Source organism: Diceros bicornis, unplaced genomic scaffold, assembly GCF_020826845.1.
Source record: "Diceros bicornis minor isolate mBicDic1 unplaced genomic scaffold, mDicBic1.mat.cur scaffold_567_ctg1, whole genome shotgun sequence".
In the NCBI taxonomy this organism is placed as follows: domain Eukaryota; kingdom Metazoa; phylum Chordata; class Mammalia; order Perissodactyla; family Rhinocerotidae; genus Diceros; species Diceros bicornis.
Window position 1 is genome coordinate 91,453 of NW_026691437.1, and position 12,074 is coordinate 103,526.

At 48.2% G+C, this 12,074-nt stretch overlaps 1 long non-coding RNA gene across 1 annotated transcript; it reads left to right on the forward strand.

Moving 5' to 3' along the window:
- The first annotated feature begins 970 nt into the window (after positions 1-970).
- Positions 971-10,615, forward strand: LOC131403216 (uncharacterized). The gene is made up of 4 exons (XR_009219295.1): positions 971-3,409; positions 5,842-5,974; positions 8,556-8,683; positions 9,303-10,615. It is a non-coding gene; the product is annotated as an uncharacterized LOC131403216 (long non-coding RNA).
- Positions 10,616-12,074: the final 1,459 nt, after the last annotated feature.

Here is a 12,074-nt window from a genome sequence, read left to right on the forward strand (position 1 = left end):
GAATAACCCTCAATATCTTTTTCTCCCTTTGCTTGATGTCATGTGACGTCATTTACGTCGTGCATCGGTATGTTTGTTGAGCGGAGATTGTTTTCAGATTCAGATGCTCTGGTTCTGTCTCCATGTGTCTTTCCTGGTCGCGTTTTTAAGGAATCCAAAATTGGAAGACAGATTGCATGTTGTTCCCCTGACGATTGCGCGTTTTGAAGCATCGTGGGCTAACTTGACCTGATGGGTTTTGTGGAGAAACTTAGAAAGCGGTCGGTGAAAAGGCCCTGTGGTGAGTTACACTGTGCACCCACACCTGAGGAGCAGATGTCTGCAGTCCCCCCGACCTGGCCTGGGTGCCTCTGTATTTGTTCGCCTGGTCGGTATTGTTCTCACTGACCAGTCTTGTGACTGCGAGACAGTGAGTGAGGCCTGAGTGGTCGATGATTCGTATGTGCAGGCAGTGGTTTGGGGAGGAAATCCATGGGTTTCGTCGTTTCCTTGGAGGTAAGTGTTTAGTGTGCCTAGGTGGACCCGTCTGGGGAGTGTTCTTGTGTGAGTGAATTGGAGGTGTGTTCTACAAGTTGGCAAGAGCCCAAGGGAAGGTAGCTCCTCGATGGGACCTCCAAAGATATTTTATTAATCCCCTCGTTTTCCTATTGTGAGACATGAATTTTTTGAGTTATAGTGAGGGATGCTTGTCTGAGAAGAAATTGTGAAGGCTGTTGCAGTGTAGAGGTATGGCTTGAGCTCATAAATGTTCTTCAGGTCTTTTTCCCTAGGCGTCATACCTCAGATAGCCTACTTCCGTGACTTAGTATATAACACGAGGCTAAGAACATAGACTAGATATCTGCAAGCCAGACCGGTCTCTCTTTTCTCTACGTTCCCGTGGAAATCAAGGGAATCCAGAGCTACTGCAGGTTAGGGTGGGTGGTGTAAGATGGGGGGAAGTGTCGGAAGACAAATTCTGGTAGTAGTAAAATAATTGACATATGAAAACATTCAGTTGCAACGTTCAGTTCTATTTAGGCAAAGTCTTAGTTAGGCCTTCCCTGGTTCCCAGCCTCTGTAAGCACGTTCTCTCCATAGGTATAGCCATTGAACTTGAGCTTGCAGGCTCAGCATGATCCTAAGCTCTACAAGAATCTTAACTGTAGGAGGAAGAAGCTAAAGAGCTTTAGTCCAAGGCTCTGGAACTTAGCATCAAGCCCTACCCTGACCTAACGCCTTTTGTTTATAGATAGGGAATTGTCTTCTCCCAGAGACCCACTTCCTGCATTTTGTACCCGTGGGGATAACTGAGACTTGTCTTGCTGGCACATACCCCGTCCACCTAGCCCTGAGGCTCTTCCTTTCTCTCCCCGTTGTCACTTTTGGATTTAATTAAGGACTGGAATCCCTCAAAGCCTACGTGGTACGTGGGGCCCTCCCGGACACTGGTAGGTTTTGTTAGTGTCAACTATGTAGCTCTTGGGTGCTCCAGATATCCCTTGCTCCTGTATCTTGCATTCCAGTGTCCTGCATGCCTATCCAGGCATTCTTTTACCTCACGGTGGACTGACTCCACTCCAAGGGCCTACTCTTTGCTGGTTCCCCCTACTTTCTGGACACCCTGTTATGCCTGGGTCTGGATTTTCTTGTGGCATCTCCCTCTGAGTCTGTTTCCACCCCAAGCTTGAGTCTTTCGGCAAGTCGGAAGCACAGGACCAATAGAGCTTTTTGAGCTTCTGATAGATGTATGTCACATTTCGTATGTTGTCAACGTCTGCAGATGTTTGGACCCTTCCTGCTTGTCGGCCACTTCACGCCTATTGGATAATTTTTTTTTTTTTTTTTTTTTTACATAGAGTCCAAAGGAATATCTTGTGACTTAGCACCAAGTCTGAATGTGCCTCATTGGAAGTTTGCAAACTGTGCTGTGCTGACTTATGTCCGTACTTTGTCCAAAGAGCAATTCACTAATATGGACCCGTTTTCAATTCTGCGGAGGTTTTCCGAATAGTAAATGTTTGTGGATTTGAACTTGGTTAGACACTGACTGTCCCAGAAATGTTAAAGCGAGTGATCTTTTTACCGCTTCGTTCATTCATTCACTCATTCATTCACTCACTGCAGACCGCGGACCTTTCTGACCCTCAGTTCACCCCGTTGTCAAATGGTTGTGAAGGTTACCGACAGCGTAGGTAAGATACTTTCAGAAATTAGAAACTAAAAACTAAAAATAACAGAAAGCACTCACTGTTCTGATCGCCTACGGTGTAATCTGGAATTGAGTGCCCTGTTCTGCCTTCAGACCTGCTGTAGAACATGCTGTCGTTTGCTGTTCGACTTGTAGCAGAGTTTAGAGTTTTTCTCACAGGTACAGCTCCCTGTGCTTGATTCTGTGTGGAAATCGTAGCTTTGAGCTGCACTCTTCTCTCTCTCGGTTCTCGTTTGGAGTTTTCTAAGAGGTAAATACATGCTGTCAAGCTCTAGCGTGATACCTGTCACAGGATAGGAAGCCAATCCAAGTTTCACTCTAAGTGGGGAGTGTAGGTTGCTACAGTGTGTTTGGAGGGTGATTCGACAGTACTTTTCCAGATTTTCAGTTTGCATATCCTTCTTTCCAGCAGTTCTACTTCTGGGACTTGCGATATAGTTGTCTACATGCATGAGGATGTTTACATTGCAGCCTGTCTGTTAACAGAGGACAAAGAAACTGAACACAACTAAAAGCCCCTGGACAGTGTCCTGGTTATGTAAATTATGGTACTTATAATCACTGGAATACTATGAAGCCATTAACAAGAATAGAACGGACGTATGCCTCAATTGACTGGGAAATGCACTGTCCGAGGTATATTGTAGACTAGGTATAGTACGCTGCTTTTCTGTAAAACAGAGGATATGCATAGAGGTAGAAAGAAGCGTTTGTATACAGTATACGATGTGTGAATGTGAGCTCTTGGAAGATATCTGGAAGAACCACACAAGGAACTGGGGGAGTGGGACTTGACTGTTCCTTCCCGGTCCTGGACTGCTGGAAATCTGCAGGCGATGGCGTACACGCCCCCGTCTGCATGAGCTGTGCTAGCGGCCTGCGGCGAGAGAGGGCGCCGTAGCCAGCAGAGTCCTGTTTCCTAGCGGAGCATCTCAGGCCTCCGGCGCGGTGACGTCCTGGGGACGGGCGGTGGCGCATGCGCGGTTGGAAGGCTGCTGGGCGCCGAGCGGGCTGCTGCGCGGGCGCTTGCGGGCCGGGCTGTTTTTCCGGCAGCGAGGGCGCTGGAGTGGCGGCTTTGGCGCTGTTGGCGTTGGGTGGTGGGCCTGTTGGGGCCCACGTGAGCCGATGGCATCACGCCCGCGGCGGCCGGGGCCAGGGGCGCGTCTTTTCCAGACTTGGCACGTCCAGGAGGCGGGGCGGAAACCACATCCCCGAAAGGTAATACGTCTTGTCCCCTGGGCCTGGCCCTGCCGGCTCTTGGCTCCTGGGCCTGGGCCTCGTCTCCTGTGGGCTCTGCCGGTCACTGTTGCCGCCGCCGCCGCGCGCTTGGCCCGTCGGCCCCTGGCTAGGAGGCATTGACCCTCCGGCTGCGCCGCCCGCTGTAGCTGAGTGGGCCGGTGTGTGATGTTCTGATTTCTCCCCATCCTTTTAAAAGCGAGGCTCTGGCCATCGCTGCCCGGGTAGAGTGCAGAGGGACTGCCGACTGTCAGTGTTGGGGACTCCCCTTGATTGCCCCAGTGGAGTCCCGCTCAGTCCCTCCAGCTGTGTTGTTTTGGCACGGAGCGTGTGAGTAATCAGCGCTAAGTCTGAGTGAGAAAACGCTCCAGCTCCAGCTCCAGCTCCAGCTCCAGCGTCGCAGAACTTGCCGCCAGAAACGTTGGTTATATTGTTTCCAGCAATCACAGAGGGCATCCGTTGCTTCCTAACAGGTCTCGAATGAAATGAGACGTCTTGCTCTACACGTTGAAATGATGCCTTGTGAGACTTTGCTCCTTTGTGCGGTGAAGGCTTTTTTATTCCTTGAGACCTTCCTTTTCCTCCGTCTCCTACCTCGTGAAGTCCCCTTCGTTTTTATCTCCTGAGTATCTTGGAATCTGTCACCTTCTTTCCCTCAAGCATGCTCATACAGAACTTGCCTGACCTTTTGCGTTTCGGGTCGTAACTAGTGTCCGTGTGTCTCCTCTCGTCTCCTTCCAATCCATTCTTCACACAGGAAATCTTTTTAATAGGCAAGTTGGAACGTTGCTCAGAAACATCACTCAGCAAGGTTGTTTTAAGAATGAAAACCCACTCTCGACCCTGGCCTTGAAGAGTCCGCGTGGTGGAGAATCCTCTCCGCTTCTCCAGCCCCATCTTGTGCCCCTCGTGCCCGCACTTTCCATGCTTCAGATACACTGAGTTAACCTCAGTTAATCCTACGTCATCCTAGAGAAGTCAGCTCAAATATTCCTTTTCCCTGGGACTCCTAGCATTAAGTGAAGTTCACAGGCCCTTTTCCATCAAGTGTCCTTTTAAAATTTGAACTGGAACTTCGGCACTGACTGCATTTGATGGCATCAGTTGTGTGAGGACGGAAACTAAACTGCGAAGTGAAAGAATTGAATTGAAACTACTTCAGTCAACGTGTACGTACCGATGACCCCTCAGCGTTCAGGACTGGGCTGGCTTATCAGGGATGCAGAAGTTCCGGCCACGTCTCGTTTCAGTTAGGCCTTGTTTGTGGAGACCTTTGCTCTGTTTTGCTGCCTTGTATGTGTTTTCAAGATGGGGAAACAGGCAGAAGGGGAGTGTAGGTGGTTAGTAGGTGGGGTTGAAGAAGGGGAGCGGCAAAATGCCCACACGGGGACCTGCTGTGTGGTCTGTGATTTCCATTTTCGAGGAGTCTTCTTTCTACGCGGGGAGACAGGCTCACACACAAAAAAATTGGGCTCCCAAGAAGCGTTTGAATAGGTGGCAAGACTGTGTCCCAGTTGGACAGCAGATGCCTGGGACTCGTTTCATTGCTTTCAGAGTTCCTTTGACAAAGGAAAGCAAAAGTTAATTCAGTCTTCTTTCGGAAATCTGCATTCACCCTGTGGAACTCTGGTCCTCAACCCTGTCTCGCTCCATTTTCCCATTTTATAGCAAATAGTTTGTGTGCTGTACCCCTTTACTCTCCTGCAGTGAAATTCGTAGATAGGTGCAACCTGCTTCCGTACGTAATTTTGAGAGCGAAAAGTCAACGTAATGCTCTAACTACAATAGAAAGAAGAAATGAAACAAAGTAGTTTAGAATAAAGTAATATGTATTTACATTTCCGTATGTGAGTATTTGGGCGTGACTTGAGTAACAATAAAGCAATAGGGGGTTACTTGTGCCGTGAACGCAAATACTGCGGACACAGACTGATCTAGGTGGGCTGTGTTGCCTCAGTGGTAGAGTTTCCGTGATAGGGAACGGCACTTAGTAGGTTTCCAAAGAGAACAAAGTACAGGTTGGTCCATGGGGTGATTACTATTCTGGAAAATTCAGTAGACCTGAAAACTGCAAAAACTGCATAAATCAATCAATCCTTTGTGTTTGTTTGTGAAATGGAGTTAGGTGCTAAGGCTTATATGACTGTGAACAGTTTTCTCGCCTATATCGACAGTCTGGTTAGGAGCCCCACGTGAAACAGACAGACACAGAAATAAATGTGTAGAAGGGAGCTTCTTTTCTTCCCTCTCATCTCTGGAAGAAAGGATTGTAATACAGCTTGTGATTTCCAGAAGAGTGGAAACTTCCTTTGAGTCTCATTGTATCTTAGCATCACAGGGCTTGAATCAATGGGAAACGTGAGGATGGGTTTCAAGCACACGTGTCTTCTTTCTTATTTCCTTCTCTCTGACAGAGTTTGGAAGGCAGTCTTGCTCCGGGAGAACTTTCCTTCTCCCTTGAATCTTTTTAGCAAAATCCAAGAACGGAGTGAAGAACTTGGACTGACGATTGTTTGAAGCTACACTCACCGCTGTTGTAAAGCAGAGGTAAATGGAACCCTGAGTTGAAAAGCCCCTTCTTCGTCCTAATAGTGTAATAATCATCGTAACTCAGTAGTCACGGTCCTGTCCTCCTTTCGTGGGTAATAGTGGAAAAAGGGAACCAAGTGGTGTCCTTCCTCACGCATTTCGAATCGCTGCCTCAAAATGAGATTAAAGACGTGAACTGAACTGTAGTATTTGGCAGGAGGCTCCGTATGTGCTTGAGAAATTCCATAAGCTTCCATGTTCTATCTTTTGAAAATAAAGTAAACTTTTAGTAAGAAAAGTAGTGGCCTAAAAGGAAAGAAAGGAATATCCGTTATGTCTTGAGCACTGATGTTGAGCAGTTGTCTGGGCGTGTGTCAACATCTTGGTAAAAGACAGTTCTCTAAGTTTGATGCTTTCTTTTCCTAATAATATCTCTTGATAGAATAGAGGAAGCCGTATGTTCTGTTGGCCCATGTGGCATATCGGTTGGAAAGCATTATCCTTCTTCTGACCAGTTCCACGGCCCTGGGAAACCATAAGACCCAATGTTTGTTAAGATCTGTACAGGCAGACCTCGGAGATATTGCGGGTTCTGTTCCAGACCACCGCGATAAAGCGAGTCACAGGATGTTTTGGGTTTCCCGGTGCATATAAAAGTTACGTTTCCACTAGACTGTAGTCTGGTAAGTGTGCCGTAGCATTATGTCTACAAAAACAGTGTACGTACCTTAATTAAAAAATAGTTTATTGCTCAAAACAGGTGACGGTCCTCTGAGCCTTCGGCGCGTTGTAGTTTTTTTGCTGATGGAGGGTCTTGTAAAAAATGCAAAAAAATCTGCGAGGCACAGTACAAGGAGGTATGCCTGCCTAGCAGCTTCCGGTTAAGACATGCTTTCACGTACACCAACCTAGTTGATCCTCACAAGAATCCTTTGCTGATGCTGTGGTAGTGGTACTCGTGTTTCCTCCTGGGTGCTTACCCTGCACTAAGCTCCGAGGATGGACGATTACAATTAATCATTTTATAGATGGTGAAACTGAGGCGCAGAGAAGGAGGAATTGAAATTTGAACTCACTTATTCCTCTTTTTTTTGATTGTGGTAAAGTACACATAAATGATATTGACCATTTTAACCATTCATGGGTGCACAGTTCAGTGGCATTAAGTGCATTCACGAGGTGGTGCAGCCATCTCCACTGTCTGGAACCAAAATCTTTTCATCGTCTTCAACAAAAGCCCTGTAAGCTTTAGACAATGACAGCGCCATCTCCCTTCCCCCAGCCTCTAGTCGCATCTATTCTACTTCCCGTCTCTCTGAATTTGTCTATTCTAGGTACCTCATATAAGCAGAATCATACAATATTTGTCCTGGTGTGTCTGGCTTATTTCACTGAACATAATGTTTTCAAGGTTCATCCGTGTTGTAGCATGCAGCAAAAAGTCAGTCCTGTTCATGGCTGAATAGCATTCCATCGTGTGTATGTACCACGTTTTATTTATCTGCTCGTCTGTGGCTGGACACTTGGGTTGCTTCCGGCTTTTGCCTGTTGTGACTCATGCTGCTGTGAATATTGTGTACAAATGTTTGTTCAGTTCCCTCCTTTCAGTTCTTTTAGATGTATAGGTAGGAGTGGAGTTGTTGGATCATACGGGAGTTCTATGTTTACCCTTGGCGAAAGCGCCAAAACGTTTTCCAGAGTGTCTTCTTGTTTTTAAACAATTCTCAGAGATTTTAAACATGCAGAAGCAGACACAATGCTGCGTTGTTCATCGTCCGCCCACGAACGCATCCGGCTTTAATGTCTATCAGCTCAGCTGATGGCTGTCGTGATTCTTCTGTACCCTTACCTGTTTCCCCCATTCCATAGCATTTTGAGGCACATCCTAGAAATCGTATAATTTCACCTGTACGTTTTTGGTAGGTATATTGAAAATATAAGACTTTTATTCCTTAAGATTAGTGACATTAAATATCCAGTCAGCCCTCAAATTCGCAGATGTCTCCTACGTGTCATAAACATTGTTTGTAAGGGTTTGAGTTAGATCTGAATTAGGTCCACGCTTTGCATTTGATTGTCAGGTCTCTGAAGGCTTACTTAATCTATAAGTTCTCCCTTCATGTCTGGTCTTGCTTTCTTTTTCTTTTTTTCTCTTGAATTTATCTTTTGAGGACGCCAGGTAGTTTGTCCCATCTGAAGACGACACTACAAATAATACCAGAGTGAACGAATGTAGTGGATGATGCCTTAAGGGAAAGAAGGAAAGGAGGAAATTTTTGAAACTGAGTAAGAGGATAAAAAGACTTCTAGAGAAATGGCAAATATTAAAGATAGGCAAAAAAGCCAGGCCAGTTCTGAAAAGAGTAATTCAAATACATAAAAGATTTTAGTATACCATAAAAGTGACACTTCCAATCGATGGGACAGATTAGTCAGTAAATTGTGCTACTTCCATGTTGGGGTGTAAGTAATTTCTCTGGAAGGATCCCCAGCGTGGCCAGAGTAGATGTCTCTAAGAGGAGGGAAATGGGTGACTGAAAACTCGGGGAAAAGGGTGACTATCCGTGGAATCCCCTTTTGTACCTTTCTCGTGTTGTAGCCTGTGAATCTTGTTACCTCTGCGGTCTGCCTGCCTGAGTTGAAACCCCGGCTCTCGCACTAGCGAGCTCTTCGTCTTGGGCAAATTCTTGACGCTCTCCAAGCCTGTCTCCTCATCTGTGAAATGGGGTGAGTGACTCCTCCTGGTGCTGCCTGGCGCAAAATCAACTCTCAAGACACGTGAATTACCGGTGGCAACACCCCGAATGTCCGTGAACTGAGGAATGGATAAACGAGTGTGGTAGATCCATCAATAGAATGTTATGCAGCCATAAAAAGGAATGAAGGACTGGCACACGCTACCACGTGGGTGAACTTGGATAACGTTATGCTGAGTGAAAGGAGCCAGGCACATAGGTCACATGTTGTACTAGTTCATGTGTATGAAATGTTGAGAAAAGGCAAATCCATAGAGACAGAAGGCAGATGAGTGGTTGCCAGGGGCTGGAGAGAGGAGGGAATGAGGAGCGATTGCCGATGGTTTAGGGGGCTTCTCTTTGGGGTGATGAAAATGCGATGGGTTAGATTAATGGTGGTGGTTGCACAATCTTGTGGATGTACTAAATGCCACTGAAGTTACATTTTCCAAAGGTGAATTTTATGGTATGTGAATCCTATCTCAAAAACTGATTTTAAAAATGTAAATTACCAGTTTTCCCATGGTAACTATATGCTCTCCCCATCTCTCCCCTCCCCACGCCCCGTTCCCTTTGATGCCCCCTCCGCTCTCCCCATTCCCTCCCTCCAGCTGCCCCACAAGGCCTAGCACGGAGCGCCTGTGGACCCCTGGGCGCCTGCGTCCTGCGCCGTTGGAGTGGCGACTCGGTGCACGTGTGTGTCCCCCGCTGTCACCCCGTGGGATGGACGCCTTCCAGCGGATTTTTCTCCTGCGGTTTGGGTGATGGCGATGTTTGGAGAAGACAGCAACTGGCCGATTGGATGGAGGAGGACCTGGCGGGCCCCTCAAGTCATTATTTATGAAGAGACATATTTCTAACGAAGATATACAGGTGGGCGACAGGCACAGGAAAAGATGCTCAACGTCACTACTTATTAGGAAAATACAAATGAAAAGCACAATGAGATACCCACCTCAGGCCGGTCAGAAGGGCTAGTAGAAAAAGACAAGAATTAACAGGTCTTGGAAGTACGTGGTGCAAAGGGAACCCTAGTACCCTGCTGGTGGGAGTGTAAATTGGTACAGCCGCTGTGGAAAACCGTATGAAGATTTTTCAAAAAGTTAACAATAGAACTACCCCGTATGATCCAGCTATTCCACTTCTGGGTGTTCATCCAAAGCACACAAAAGCGCTAATTCAAAAAGATATATGAACCCCTGTGTTCATCGCAGCGTTATTCAGAACAGCCAAGACTTGGAAACAACCTAAGTGCCCATCGCCCGACAAATAGATAAAGAAGTTGTGGGAGATATACACAAGGGAATATAGTACTTAGCCGTAGAAAAGAGGAAATCTTGCCATTTGCGACAGCAGGGATGGACCTCGGGCGTATTACGCTAAGCGGGATGAGTCAGGTGGAGAAAGACAGATACCGTGTGACTTCACTCGTGTATGTGGAAGGTAAACAAGCAAACACATAGAGACAGAACAGACTGGTGGTTAGCAGAAGGAAAAGGGCGGGAGGAGGGGGAAGGGGGATAAGGGGCAGCTGTGTACGATGACGGATGGCAGTTAGAGCTGTGGCGGGGAACACGACGTAGTCTGTGCAGAAGGCGAACTATAATGATGCACATCGAAGAATAAAATCTAGGCCCCTTCCAGAAGTTGGATGCCGTCCACCAGTAAGCTCCGGATGCTGTGCTCTGAAAGCCGGGTGGGTCCCCAACAGGCGCTAGCCAGTACTGAGGACTGCCCTGGCGTAGAGGCCCCTCGGCTTGAGGCCTTGCTCCTTCGCGTGCAGTGTGAGCTGAGCCCACTGCTGACCCTCAGTGGTGAAGTGGCTCAGTGACCCTGGCCTTGCATGTGGTGGCAAAGGTTACGTGAGGTGGTGCGTTCGCGGGCCTGGTGCGCAGGTGTTGAGGAAATGGTGATTTCTATCCCAGCCCTGTTAGCTGGGTGGGCCTCCTGTTGCAGCACTTCCCTTGGGGAGGCCCCTGTTGTCAGCTGGCCCCAGGGTCGCTCTGAGCCCTGGCCCTTCCTCTGGTGGATTGCCCTATGATTTGTACTCACCGGCCCCAGCCATAATCCCACGTGGCTGAGGCGAGCCAAACCTTTTGGAGAGATCTCCGGAATCTCTTGTTTTCTAAACGACCTATGTGGTGGTGGTGAGACATAAGGCCAGCCTCCCTGAGAGACTTGTCACATTTCTCCTGGTCAACCTAGACTCATCTTCTGCCATCTTCAACTCTATGCCGGTTTTCTTCTTTTAACCCTCACGTCAGACCCTGCTTCTGACTTCTGCCATTTCCCCCACTCCTGCTGCTTTTTGTCAGCTGCTGAAACCCCCCCCCCCCTTTGGCCTTCCTAGCCCTGGACCCAGTTGCTGCCTCTTTCCTCAGTTCGTATCCCTTTTCCTTCATCCTCCCGTCCAAGTTCACTTCTTTTTTCTCGTGAAGCCTTGGATCCCCACCACCACCAAAGAAGAACCACAGTTGACGGCATCTCCAAACTCAAAAGGCTTCTTTATTACTCATCTATCAATTCTAGTACTTTAACGTATTGATGTCTTAAGTTTTAAAATCTATCAAAGTAAATAGAGACATCTCTACCTATCTATCTATGGAGCAAAGACTGCTACCCAAAGTCGCACCACCAGTCCTAGCAGCCTTATCTTGCGTAGCCGTAGTAGTCAGCAATTTCCATTTCTCTTTCCCTCTCAATGAAATACTGCACTTTCCCCAAAGAGGTGTATTTGGCAGCCTGCTCACGCTCTTGTTGAGCCTGCCTCTTCATGGCCTCCCGCTCTGGCCTCTGTTCGGCTGTGATGGGCTCTGATATCACTGGCCCTGGGATGTCGGGTTTTCTCCATGGAATTCGTTGCGTGCTAAAGTCTTGGAGCAGATAGTGGGGTTGAGGCCTGGGCGGGTCCTGGAGCTTGGTCACAGGAGTGGGAACGGGCTCCCGCTGGAGAGAAGTGCAAGATGCTGTTTTGTGGGGTGCGGGCGTGGCAGCAGCAGACTGAGGGACGCTAGGCCGGGTGGGGTTGGTGGAAATTGGCCGAGCTGGTCTGGCAGGACCCGTCAAAGATGCAGGAGCTGGCTGGGCTGAATTGAGTGCAGTCGGTTGAGCTGAGTGGGTAGAACCAGGCCGGGCAGGGTCAGCCACAGCGGGCCGATGTGAGGCCAGAGCCGGCGGCCTCCGAGGAACAGGTCGAGCTTGAGGCCTGTCCACGGTCAGAAAAGGCAAAGGTACCAACTTGACCTTCCCAGGAGGTGGCAGCTCGGACTGGGATGGAGGTGGGCGCTCTTGTGCGACACTGCCCTCTGGTTCCTGGGCTTTGGCTTGAGTTTCCTCAGGGCCTTGGCCCTCACGTGGGGTATCCAGCCGTGGTTTGATAGCTG